Source organism: Pipistrellus kuhlii, unplaced genomic scaffold, assembly GCF_014108245.1.
Source record: "Pipistrellus kuhlii isolate mPipKuh1 unplaced genomic scaffold, mPipKuh1.p scaffold_m20_p_9, whole genome shotgun sequence".
NCBI lineage: Eukaryota > Metazoa > Chordata > Mammalia > Chiroptera > Vespertilionidae > Pipistrellus > Pipistrellus kuhlii.
In genome coordinates this window covers 18,357,938-18,368,903 of record NW_023425595.1, presented here as the reverse complement: position 1 = coordinate 18,368,903, position 10,966 = coordinate 18,357,938, and positions in this window count along the sequence as shown.

The following is a 10,966-nucleotide window of genomic DNA, read 5'->3' as shown; positions in this document are numbered from 1 at the left end:
CTCAACCCCCCATTCCAATCCCCCATTCCCTCCACTCATTTCCCACCCCCCTATTGTCCTTACCACTGGTTAGGCTCATACATGTGCACATAAGTCCTTTGGTTGATCTCTCCCTTTTATCCCCACCCTCCCTTTGAGGTCCAACAGTCTAACCCATGGCTCCTTCTCTCTGAATCTGTTCTTGTTCATCAGTCTATGTTGTTCACCATTTCCCCTAGATGAGTGAGATCATGTCCTACTGGATCCATATACTCTGATCTTCTCTTCAAATGAGTAAACCAAAAACCCTTGAACAACAACTGATTATAACTATTGTCCATCACAACTGTTTACAGGAAACTTTTCACAAGAGTTGTCTGCAATTTCCATACTCTCTTCTTTACAACCAGTGTAATCTTTGGCTAACTGCAACCTTCTTCAACCCTTACTACACCACTGGTACTTGTTTCAAAATGGTCACTAATGGTATTCCTGCTGAATTCAATGTGCACTTTGTACCAGGTGACTTTGGCTTGGTTAGAAACTGTAGAGATATCTTGAAAGATTATCTTAGGAAATCTACTCTTTCCCCTATTTGCTCTGCCTTTTTATTTATGTTGGGAATCTGCCAGGCCCAAGATTTATGTGGGGCTCACCACATCTGCTCGCTCATTTCTATATGCAGCCTCAATTAAAGCCCCAGCTTATCTGCTGGCCCAGAAACAGTGACACATGATTTTTATCATATCAAAGAGGATACATGATTAAAAGTACATAAAGATATTGTCAAGGACAATTTCTCAAAGGTTATAAGGTCTTCCCAACATGCTACCTGTTATTTCCAGCATTCTAACTGCAGTAACTGGTTATCTACTTTCCTTGCAGTGGTTCAGTGGCCTAGAGACACATTAAGTGTGGCCCTAGCTAGTGCTACACCACAGAGGTGAGAAGTTACAGCTCTAGGTGGTGGAAAGAACAAGCAGGTCCTTGTGAAATTAATGCCTATCCAGTGTCAAGTTCAGGTATATAGTAGTCCTAAGGATGACAGTGTATAATACCCTTCCTACATTTATTTCAAAATTGAAGGGCTAAATTATCTGTGGTAGGTTAATAACTGTTCTCAAAATACATCCATGTCCTAATGCTTGGAACCTATTGATATTTCCTTATTTGCAAAAGGGTCTTTGCAGATGTGATTAAATTAAGGATTTTGAGATAAGATTATCCTGGATTATCTGGGTGGACCTTATAGACCAGTGGTTCTCAACCTTTCTAATCCTCGACCCTTTATTACAGTTCCTCATGTTGTGGTGACCCCCAACCATAAAATTATTTTTGTTGCTACTTCATAACTAATTTTGCTACTGTTAATGAATTGTAATGTAAATATCTATGTTTTCCAATGATCTTAGGCTCTATAGCAGCAGTTCTTAACCTAAGACCGTCGGAAAACACAGATATTTACATTACGATTCATTAACAGAAGCAAAATTACAGTTATGAAGTAGCAACAAAAATAATTTCATGGTTGGGGGTCACCACAACACGAGGAACTATATTAAAGGGTCGAGGCATTACAAAAGTTGAGAACCACTTCTATAGATGATCACCAGTGTCTTTATAAGAAAGAGGTAAAAAGAGAAATAGACACTCAGAGAGGAGAACGATAAGTGAAAGTGGAGACAGACAAGTGGAATGTTGTGGCTTCCAGCCAGAGAATGCAGAAAGCAAGCCAATGAATGCAGTCAATGAAAGGGTTCTACCCAGCATCCTGGGAGGGCAAGACCCTGTCAACATCTTCATTGTAGATTTCTGTCCTCCATAACTGTAAAGAATAAACATCTGTTGTTCTGAGCTACTAAGTTTGTGGTCATTTGTTATAGCAGCAACAGGAAACTAATACACTAACCTATGATATAAATGTAAAACGCTCCAACAGCAAGTGCTGGATTTCCCCCCTAGTTTAATTCCTTCATTAATTCCTTTGTTCAATATTAACTCTAGAATTTTATCTAAGTTAATTTCTCAAGTGTCCAGAGTTTATATGGGGACAACAAAAGAGAAAATGGACAACAAGTTACCAAAGGGACATATAGGGTCTCTCTCAAGGTGTATATACACCCTTTGAATAATTATAAAGTCAGTGTTTATTAAAATTCATTTCATTTTCAAAATTTATCTATCAGCTGTTAAATGTGTATACATTTTTTGGGAGAGACCCTACATATAGTCTATTTTTCTATGAGAGTAAATAGAATACATGATAATTCTTTAGAATATTATATATGAATAATTTATAATTCTTAGAATCAGGAAGTTTGTTTGCTTATTTATTTTTCCTAGAGTGACTAGAAGTTATGCCCAGCAGGTGGCACCACAATCCTAATATTTACAGGGTTGTAACAATTCACAGTCAAGGAGAAAACAAAAATTATTATATAGCCAGAAGATGGTGCTAGGCGACCAATCTTTAAAAACCAGTGTCTGCATTTGAAATATTGTATTATAGATAGCTTCATTTTTTACTCATTCCATTATATATATAATTAGGGTATTGTTGACATCATTTTTTTTTTAATCCTTCAGTGCCTTCGGTAGCTTCAAATTTAAACTTCAGATTTATTACTTCTACAATAAAAGAACTCACACTGACCAGCTCATAAAAGCAAGTACTTTCCTACTCTACTTTTTATCACTCCCAATCCTTGCAAAGAAAAATATATTAAAATTTATTTTATTGTTTCTCTATCTTCCTATGTTTTAAGATTATAACTTTTAAAAATTATAAACACTCATCATGCCCACAAAAGTGGAGCTTGGACACTGAGGTGCAGGCGCAGGAGAGCCTCACATCTCTAAATTGCCAGCTAAAACCATTAGTGGTAGGGAAGTGATCCTGTCCCCTACCTGCCATCCAAATCTCTTTAAGTACTGACAGTGAAAATTTGCTTCCCTTCCAGAGCACTAGCTTCACGAGTATTGGTTGAATTTAGGTTATAGCTTTCCAAACCCTCCAAAAGGAAGAAGAGTGGACTGGAGGGTGAGAATTAAATTATCCCCCTCCTATCGAGAAGCTCCACATAGGACAAAAATCACTGATATAAAATCATCCAGATAAAATGGCTATTAACATTCCGTCGCTTCTCTATTATAAGTTTTTCCCTGTACATTAGTACATTATCACTATTGCCATTGTTGTCTGTCTTAGAAAAGCATTGCTAGCTACTAGCAGCCCTGTGCCTTTTTTTCCTACATAAAGATTTGTAAAATGTACTTATTTGAGATGGAATAATGCTGGTGACTCAGACTCAAGATTGCTTTCTGGAGCAGATAATACCAAGAAAAGGAAAACTTCACAAAGAAGGTCCTGTTGTGTGGGGATTATGTCAGTGCAACCCATTCCATCCACACAGGCCGTTGCAAAGTCTGTTCTGTGGGCAAGGGTATTTGATTGGGGACTTTCTGTCCTGAGGTCCATTCCGTTTGGACGTCTAATCCCAAAGCCTTCTGTTTTAGCAGCCATCCCAACCAGTCAGCAGCATTTCTGTGGCACCGTCTGAGTGGTTTCCGGCGGAATCCGTCCCCCTTCTTTAGCATTCATCGCCACGAGCTCCTCAGGTGGCTCAGCCCATACAGAACAAGATTTACACCGGCTTTCGGCTCTTTTCTCTCCGTGCGCAGGGCTCACCCCGCAGCAGCGTGCCGTGCTGTATCTCAGGAACCTGCCGAGAAAGCACTGGTGTCATTCATCTCCTGCATTTGCACGTCCCAGCTCTGCTGTGTCTGCCATCCCCGCTGCCTCCTAGTGCAGCACAAACGAGATAAAAGTGAACGGGAGCAGAGATGTTGGTTGCAGTAGCTAAAGAGGATTCCTCATGGGAAGGTCCCCAAAGCGGTCCTCCTACCAGCAGACTAATTTTTGGCTGCAAACTACAGTTTACTCAGGGAGTGGTGTTGAATATTGGACTAAAACTCAAATTCTGTGTCCACACATCTGCTTTTTCTCTGTTATGTTTTGAGTAAGAGGAGGGAAGATCAAGGACAGCCACCTACAGTGTCCCTCTTCTCTCTACTCCTGCTCTGAGCTAGGACGGCAGACATTTTTGGCTGCATATTCAAATGCATCTTTTCTTTCTTGCTAACAGGATTCCAAATGGGTTTGGGGGATAAGGTGCCCAGCGCCATGATTATTACTCTGGCGTTGGAGGGCAGTGAGGTAGAAGGCAAGAATGAGGGGGGTATCCTAGGAGTGATTTCCCTGCCAGGAAAAGAGCCAAGAAACCCACCTTGCCTGTGCCCCTTTCCCCTGCTTCAGATGTTGCCATGCCTCAGCTGTGGCAGCAACCACGCAGTCACATGGGGGTCCGTGCCCCACACTGCACTGGCAGAAGAGGCGGAGGGGTCTGGGTCTTTGATAACAGTGCTGAGTTACTGCTCCCATACCAGCTTCTCTTACCCCTACATTTGGTAAGATGTAAGTGCCTGTGTTGTTAAAACTGGTTTTTAAAAATATATATTTTATTGATTTTTTTACAGAGAGGAGGGAGAGGGAGAGAGAGTTAGAAACATCGATGAGAGAGAAACATCAATAAGCTGCCTCTTGCACATCCCCTGCTGGGGATGTGCCTGAAACCAAGGTACATACCCTTGACTGGAATCAAACCTGGTCCCTTGAGTCCGCAGGCCAACGCTCTATCCACTGAGCCAAACGGGTTAGGGCTAAAACTGGTTTTAATTGGAAATTTCGTTCCTTCAGGGGCAGGCCTTCTCCCTGGTAGACATGGCATTTTGATACCTTTAAAAAAAGTTGTTTTGGGGCAGCTGGCACATCATTTTGGTGGACTGTGCCAGGATGTCCTGGGCTAGGACTGGGTCAGGAGGGATGAGCACCTGAAGCATCCAGATGGGGAAAAAGTTTTCGCATAGAGGCAAGTTCATTGCCAGGGAGCTTAGAGGTTCAAAGCCAGAAAACTCATAACGCCCAAGTTCACCTGAGGCTGAGAATGGAAGATGAAACACAAAAGACCAAAAGTCCCTGGATAGATAGGTGAGCAGAAGCAAGAGTATGGGTCAAGTGAGGGAATTACGGGTATTCCTGAAAAATACAGGGAGCCCAAGGCTGGTAGTTTTGGATGCTCTCCTGTCCCCTGATGAGTGTGTGATCCTGGCTTAAAAGCGTGGCTTCAGAGAGATAAATGAGTCCTTTTTCTAACACCCCAGCATCTTTTCTCTTCCCCTTTGCCTGAGCTCTGAAGCACGGAGGGCATCTTATGTTAAGAAGAGGATTTGTAGGTGTCTGAATGAAAAGGTCTGCTTTGTGATTTTCTGCAGGATAGTTCCTATGCTAAAATCACCGGCCAAAGGAACATTCTGTTCAGAGAGTGGTAAGAATGCGATTAGGGGATTTTCATATCGTGTGCTTTGTAAAGTCAATTTAAGAAGCCTTCACTTAGAGCCTTTTATGAGCTGGGCACTGGACCCGCTGCCATCTTCCAGAAATAACAATGCCACATTGTACAGGAACCTTGGAGAAGCCATATAAAACGTAGCCAAGAGCACACTTTTTCTTTCAGTCAAGCTAGTTTTGTTCTTTGAAAGCGATCTTGATCAACCAGAAGTAGAATCTTTTTGTCTAATACAGTGGTCGGCAAACTGTGGCTCGCGAGCCCCATGCAGCTCTTTGGCCCCTTGAGTTTTTAGCAAAGGCCAGTTTAGGAGTACCCTAATTAAGTTAATAACAATATACCTACCTACATAGTGTAAGTTTAAGAAATTTGGCTCTCAAAAGAAATTTCAGTCTTTGTACTGTTGATATTTGGCTCTGTTGACTAATGAGTTTGCCGACCACTGGGCTAATACATCATGAAATACCTACCTGTGATGATGCTTTTCCAGCATGTAGAGATAAGGAAGGTCAGCCTTTTCAAAGGAGAGAACAGGAATATTCACCTGGGCTCAAACTTTGTATGTTTCATAATCACTTGTCAAAGCTTCCTGAAGCATTTGAATTTATTCATTAGCGACTGTATCAGTCAGAATCATTAAGTGCAAGCAGGGAGCCCACAATTTATCAAAAGATCATTGAGCCGTTCTCGGAACCTCAAAAAAGGTTAGAAACTGTAGCCAAGAACAATATCCCAAATGGCACTGAAGAACTTGGTCAGGTCTAGACACCACAGTAGACACTGTAGCACCATTAACACTGGTCCATGGTGCCACTGAGACAGTCTGCAAAACTGACTTTGTACAGGCGCTGGTGTTTGCATTACTAGCATGTGGTTCAATATTCAGGATGGCTGCATGTGATTAGAGAAGATTAGGTTATGTCCCGAGCATCATTGCAGAAAAGGACAGTTACATGAAACTTTGGAAGCTTGTCTTTCTATAGTAGAAAATGAGGTTTGTTGTACTAGGTAGGCATTTCCTAAAAGGTTTAGTGAAGCATTTAGCGATGCCTACAGGCTTTTATTGTCACATCTTGGCTAAGGGAGGGAAGAAGGGGCCATAGTTTGCTTTTGACATCTAATGGGGAGAAGCCATGGATGTTGCCAAACACTTTAAATGGCACAGGACAGCTCTCATTACCAGAGAATTATCTGGTCTAAATGATCAGCAGTATTATAGTTGAGAAACCCTCCCCTTAATAGAAACGAGTTTCAGATACACATGGCCAAATGATTGACATATATTCATATAGTGACCAATGAGTTTTTCATCTTTGTTCAGCTTGTTTTTGCAGGGTTTTTTTTTCTTTTCAAATTTTCTTCAATTCTACTTCTCTTTCTTTTGTGAAAAAAGACACATATGAAAAAGATATAATGGGTTTACTATCAACAAAGAAAGATGTTCAGAGGAAATTTTTGTTGGGCAAAAAGCAAAGATGGCAAGTGACAGAACGTTGATTGTAACAGCAGATTTTAAAGTTCACGATCTTTCCACTCTGCCATGATTTTCTTCTATGGTCCCAAGACCCAGACTGAGTGTTCAGGATGTCATTGTTTGATTTCATAGAAAGTCTACATATAGCACACAACTAATTAGGGAGGAGTCCATGGTCCCAATTTCATTGACATCATCCGGTAGCCAGCTGAGTTGATAGTGTATTCAGCCTGCATCCCACTCTTTCAGATCACTCAAGGATCATCAGCTGCTTCCAGAAGAACTCACACCAAGTGGAAGTAACAGCAGTAGACATTGAGTTAAATGAGTACTTTCTGACTGTCTCTGTAGGCAGGCCGGAAAGGGAAGGACGCTAAAGTAGCGATGGCATCCCTAAATGGGGATGTAGGAATATTATTCCCTCTCCTCTCCTTCCATTCCACCCACTGTTATGCTGTATCCATTCTGTACAGGGCTCCAAGGCAGCACTATTTTCTGCTGAGCACAGCCCTGGGGTAGGAGTTTGCTCTTGCTCCTGAGAGAAATCCACTGCAGCCGGGCAAGCACTTGCATCAGTCACAGTTGCAGGGTCCAGGACAGGAAATTCAGGTCTAGCCACGGGCTTCAGACATGCCTGCACAGCCAGCAAGATCCCTTTGCAATGTCTTAGCGTCATCTTTGTCAATCAGGCCTTGGCTTTGACACTAGCCATGATGTTCACGTAGCATAGAGTATTGTGTTGGGGCAACCAACTTCAGGTGGCACAGGCAGTTTTAGAACCCCCAGCCTCCAGGGGCATATCTGAGCTCTGGCTCCAGAGACAAGGAGAGAGAACATGCTTTTCCAACAAGAGGAAGCACTTGAATTTCTGGTTGTAACTGGGGAAGACCTCAGTGGGTTGGAAACGGGACTTTTTGATAAGCTGGAAATATGTAAATATAAAGGCTGTGTTTTAGGAAATTTACTGGAGGCTGTTGTTTATATCCTAAATTATACGGCAGGTTATTTCAGTTCTCACACATGAGTACACTCAATTATAAAATTTTTGTGAAAAATATATTGTGCTAGTCTGATCTCTAGTTTACAAAAGATATGGCTGAGGACTGGAGGTGCTAAGTAATATGGCATTATTACATAGTAAGTAAGAGATTTGTTCTCAGATTCATACATTTTCAAGTCCTCAACTTTTAAATGCCACATACATGCCATCAAACAGCCCTTGTTTTACTTCTTTTGAGTGAGAATATCACCAAGTTGCTTGTTGTCTTTCTAACCTTTGTCATTCCACCTGTGCATTTTGGGAATGATTAATACCCTGAGCAACACAGCTCCCCCATTGGACAACAACAAGGGAGCACCCTTAAAACACTGAGAGAAGACCTGTAAAATTAATATTGAGGGAGAAAAAAAGTTTCCCTATTCCCCACCCTCCTTAACCCCACCAAAACTAGTGGGAGTTTGTTTTGTTTTTTAGTGAGGATCATGACATTTTATTTATTTATTTATTTATTTTTTGTTAACCCCCAGGCCCAACCCGCCTCCCCGGACACCCTCTACCCACCCATCCCCTGGGGCCGCAGTCTCCTGGGGGCCACCCCGCCTCCAGCACTCTGTGCTCAGCGCCCCCCTGCCTCGGGGGTCCCCACGCCCGCTCCCACCCAGGACTTCTTCCGATCATGACATTTTAAAGGGTCTTAAAGTCAAGAGACATAAACTATAATTGAAAAATAAAATTAAAAAGAAAAAAGTAAATGTAATGATCCACAATTGACTTTTTAAAAAAAATTTATAAAGGAACACAAGATGTGAGAGCACATCACATCTAGTAAGGGTGCTATTATGTGGAAATGTATTCCATTTTCGTGATATGAAATGAGGACCAGTGTAAATGCGAAATGTATTTCTCACTGTGGACCACATGGTTAAAAGCCACTGGGTGGCATGCAACTGCTGTAGGACTTCCTCTGGAGAAGCAGAAACCACCAGGACACTGCCTGAGTCCCGGAGGATGGGATGGATAGGAGGGCATGGTCATTTTAGAAAAACAGAGGAACAACTTGTCATGGAGTCTAATATTTCAAAAGTACAATGGGGAAAACACACACACACACACACACACACACACACACACACACACACACACTATGGTCCTTTTTCAGCAGCTTCCGTGTACTTGGAGGAAGAATTTTATAACCCGGGGAACCTGGTATTTATTCAGCATCTGTGGTGTGCCAGTTGCTTTACATATATTACTTACCTTTATCATTCTTATGAGCCAAAGGGGAGAATACAATTGCTTGACATTTCAGATAAAAGCTTGAGTCCCTGTGGTAACTATGGTTTCTGTCTACTTGGTAAATTCTCATTTTTCCCTTTTTTTTTTTTTCTGGTGACAGGCCTTTTCTGTTGAAACAGGAGAGTTCCTCTGTGGTCACAGGGATTGGGGGAATGGAATAGGAAGGGAAGGAGGCTGTCCACCTTTGGACAGCTGAACCAAATTCTACTGTAATTTGTGCTGGAGCTGGCAGTGAAAACTCCCCCCTTTTTCTTCAACCATGGACAAAATTGCATAAGATGTTCATCATGATGGGAGCAAAGATGTTTGATCAAGAGACACAGGTTACTTGAAAGCAGACAGCACATGGAATCAATACCATGATCTTAGTCTCCTAGTCTTCTGAGCCACTGTTGGGGCTGCCCATTGGGTATATCCAAGTGGAAGCCAGAGGATATTCAAAGTCCATACAAGTCAGTCTCTGAAGCAGAGATCAAGAAGGAGATGAGTGGAGAGCACACTGGATGAAGAAATGGACGTGTCCTAGTGTGGATGTCAGTGCACGCACACACAGACACACAACACACAATGAAAATTCCCCCTATGCCAATAATTAGTGCACAATTCACTCCTTGGCTGCAATAAAGGAATGTTTTTTATTATCATAGGAGCTGGCCTGAGTGCAAGGTTTCTTTTGTTAAGATTTCTGACTCATCGCAATTAGTGATAGCTCTGAACCACCCAGGTAGAAAAATGGAAAAGTAACCTAATTTACTTCTAGAGTTTTGCAAATAATTGCATCAGATGAGGTTGCAGAACAAAAAAATCCTAGTAGTCTCCCAGGAGACAATTTTCATAATAACATAATTAGAGCTGGCAATCACAGGGGCTGAGGTAATGGAGCAAATGATGAGAAATAGAATATTCCTCTTGTCCTTCAGCATAAATGCTTTTCAGAAAAAAAAAATCATACCTTTTGCATAATTTGGCCACATTTCTATTCCACATATTAATTTCCGTGATCTACAGTGGCTCTGACTATACAGTGAACCACCGAGTTCTTATTATGAGTTCTTATTATGTAGTCCACCTCATTTAAATGCAGTTCAGGGGAATCCAAGCACATAATCCCCAAGGCTAGGATAAATATGTTCCTCTCCGGATGTCATGCATAGATCACTGCAGGTTTGCTCTGGAGTAGATTTTCAAGGCTTTTGCTGAAGGGGCCCAAGTTTCAGAAGTTATGTAATTACAGTAAATTGGACTTCACTGTCCCTGAAGCTCTTTAACATTTTCAGGTTTGGAAAAAAATGGTCATTAACAGATGTGCAGGTAACTTGTGAGTGGATTGTGAGAGAAGTGAAATAGCTGACATTGCCCCTGTGTCAGAGGGTGTCAGGGACAACTGGCAGCTTGCTTGCTTGAGGTGGTTGTAAATTAGTGTATCAGCTTCCCCGAAACCCTGCCCTGGGCAGCTCTTGGAGGGAGGCAGCATCAAGGCAAAAAAAAGACTTTCAGGCTGAATCCCAGCTCCCATATGGCCATGTCTTCTGATGCCAGTTCCTGAAAGACAGAAGCCTACTCATTAAAATCAGCAGCACAATACCTGGTCAGACAGAGAAAAGGAACCGACTGACCCCAGGGATCCTGGTCTATCAGGGAAGTTCAAACAGGAGGAAGCTGGTATTTGTTTCAGTAGCATCCCAGCTTCTCAGTCCATTTGGGCTGTTCTAACAGAATGCCACAGACTGGGTAGCTTATGAAACACAGGAATTTATTCCTCACAGTTTGGGAGGCTGGAAGTCCAAGATCAAACACCTGTTACGTTCAGCC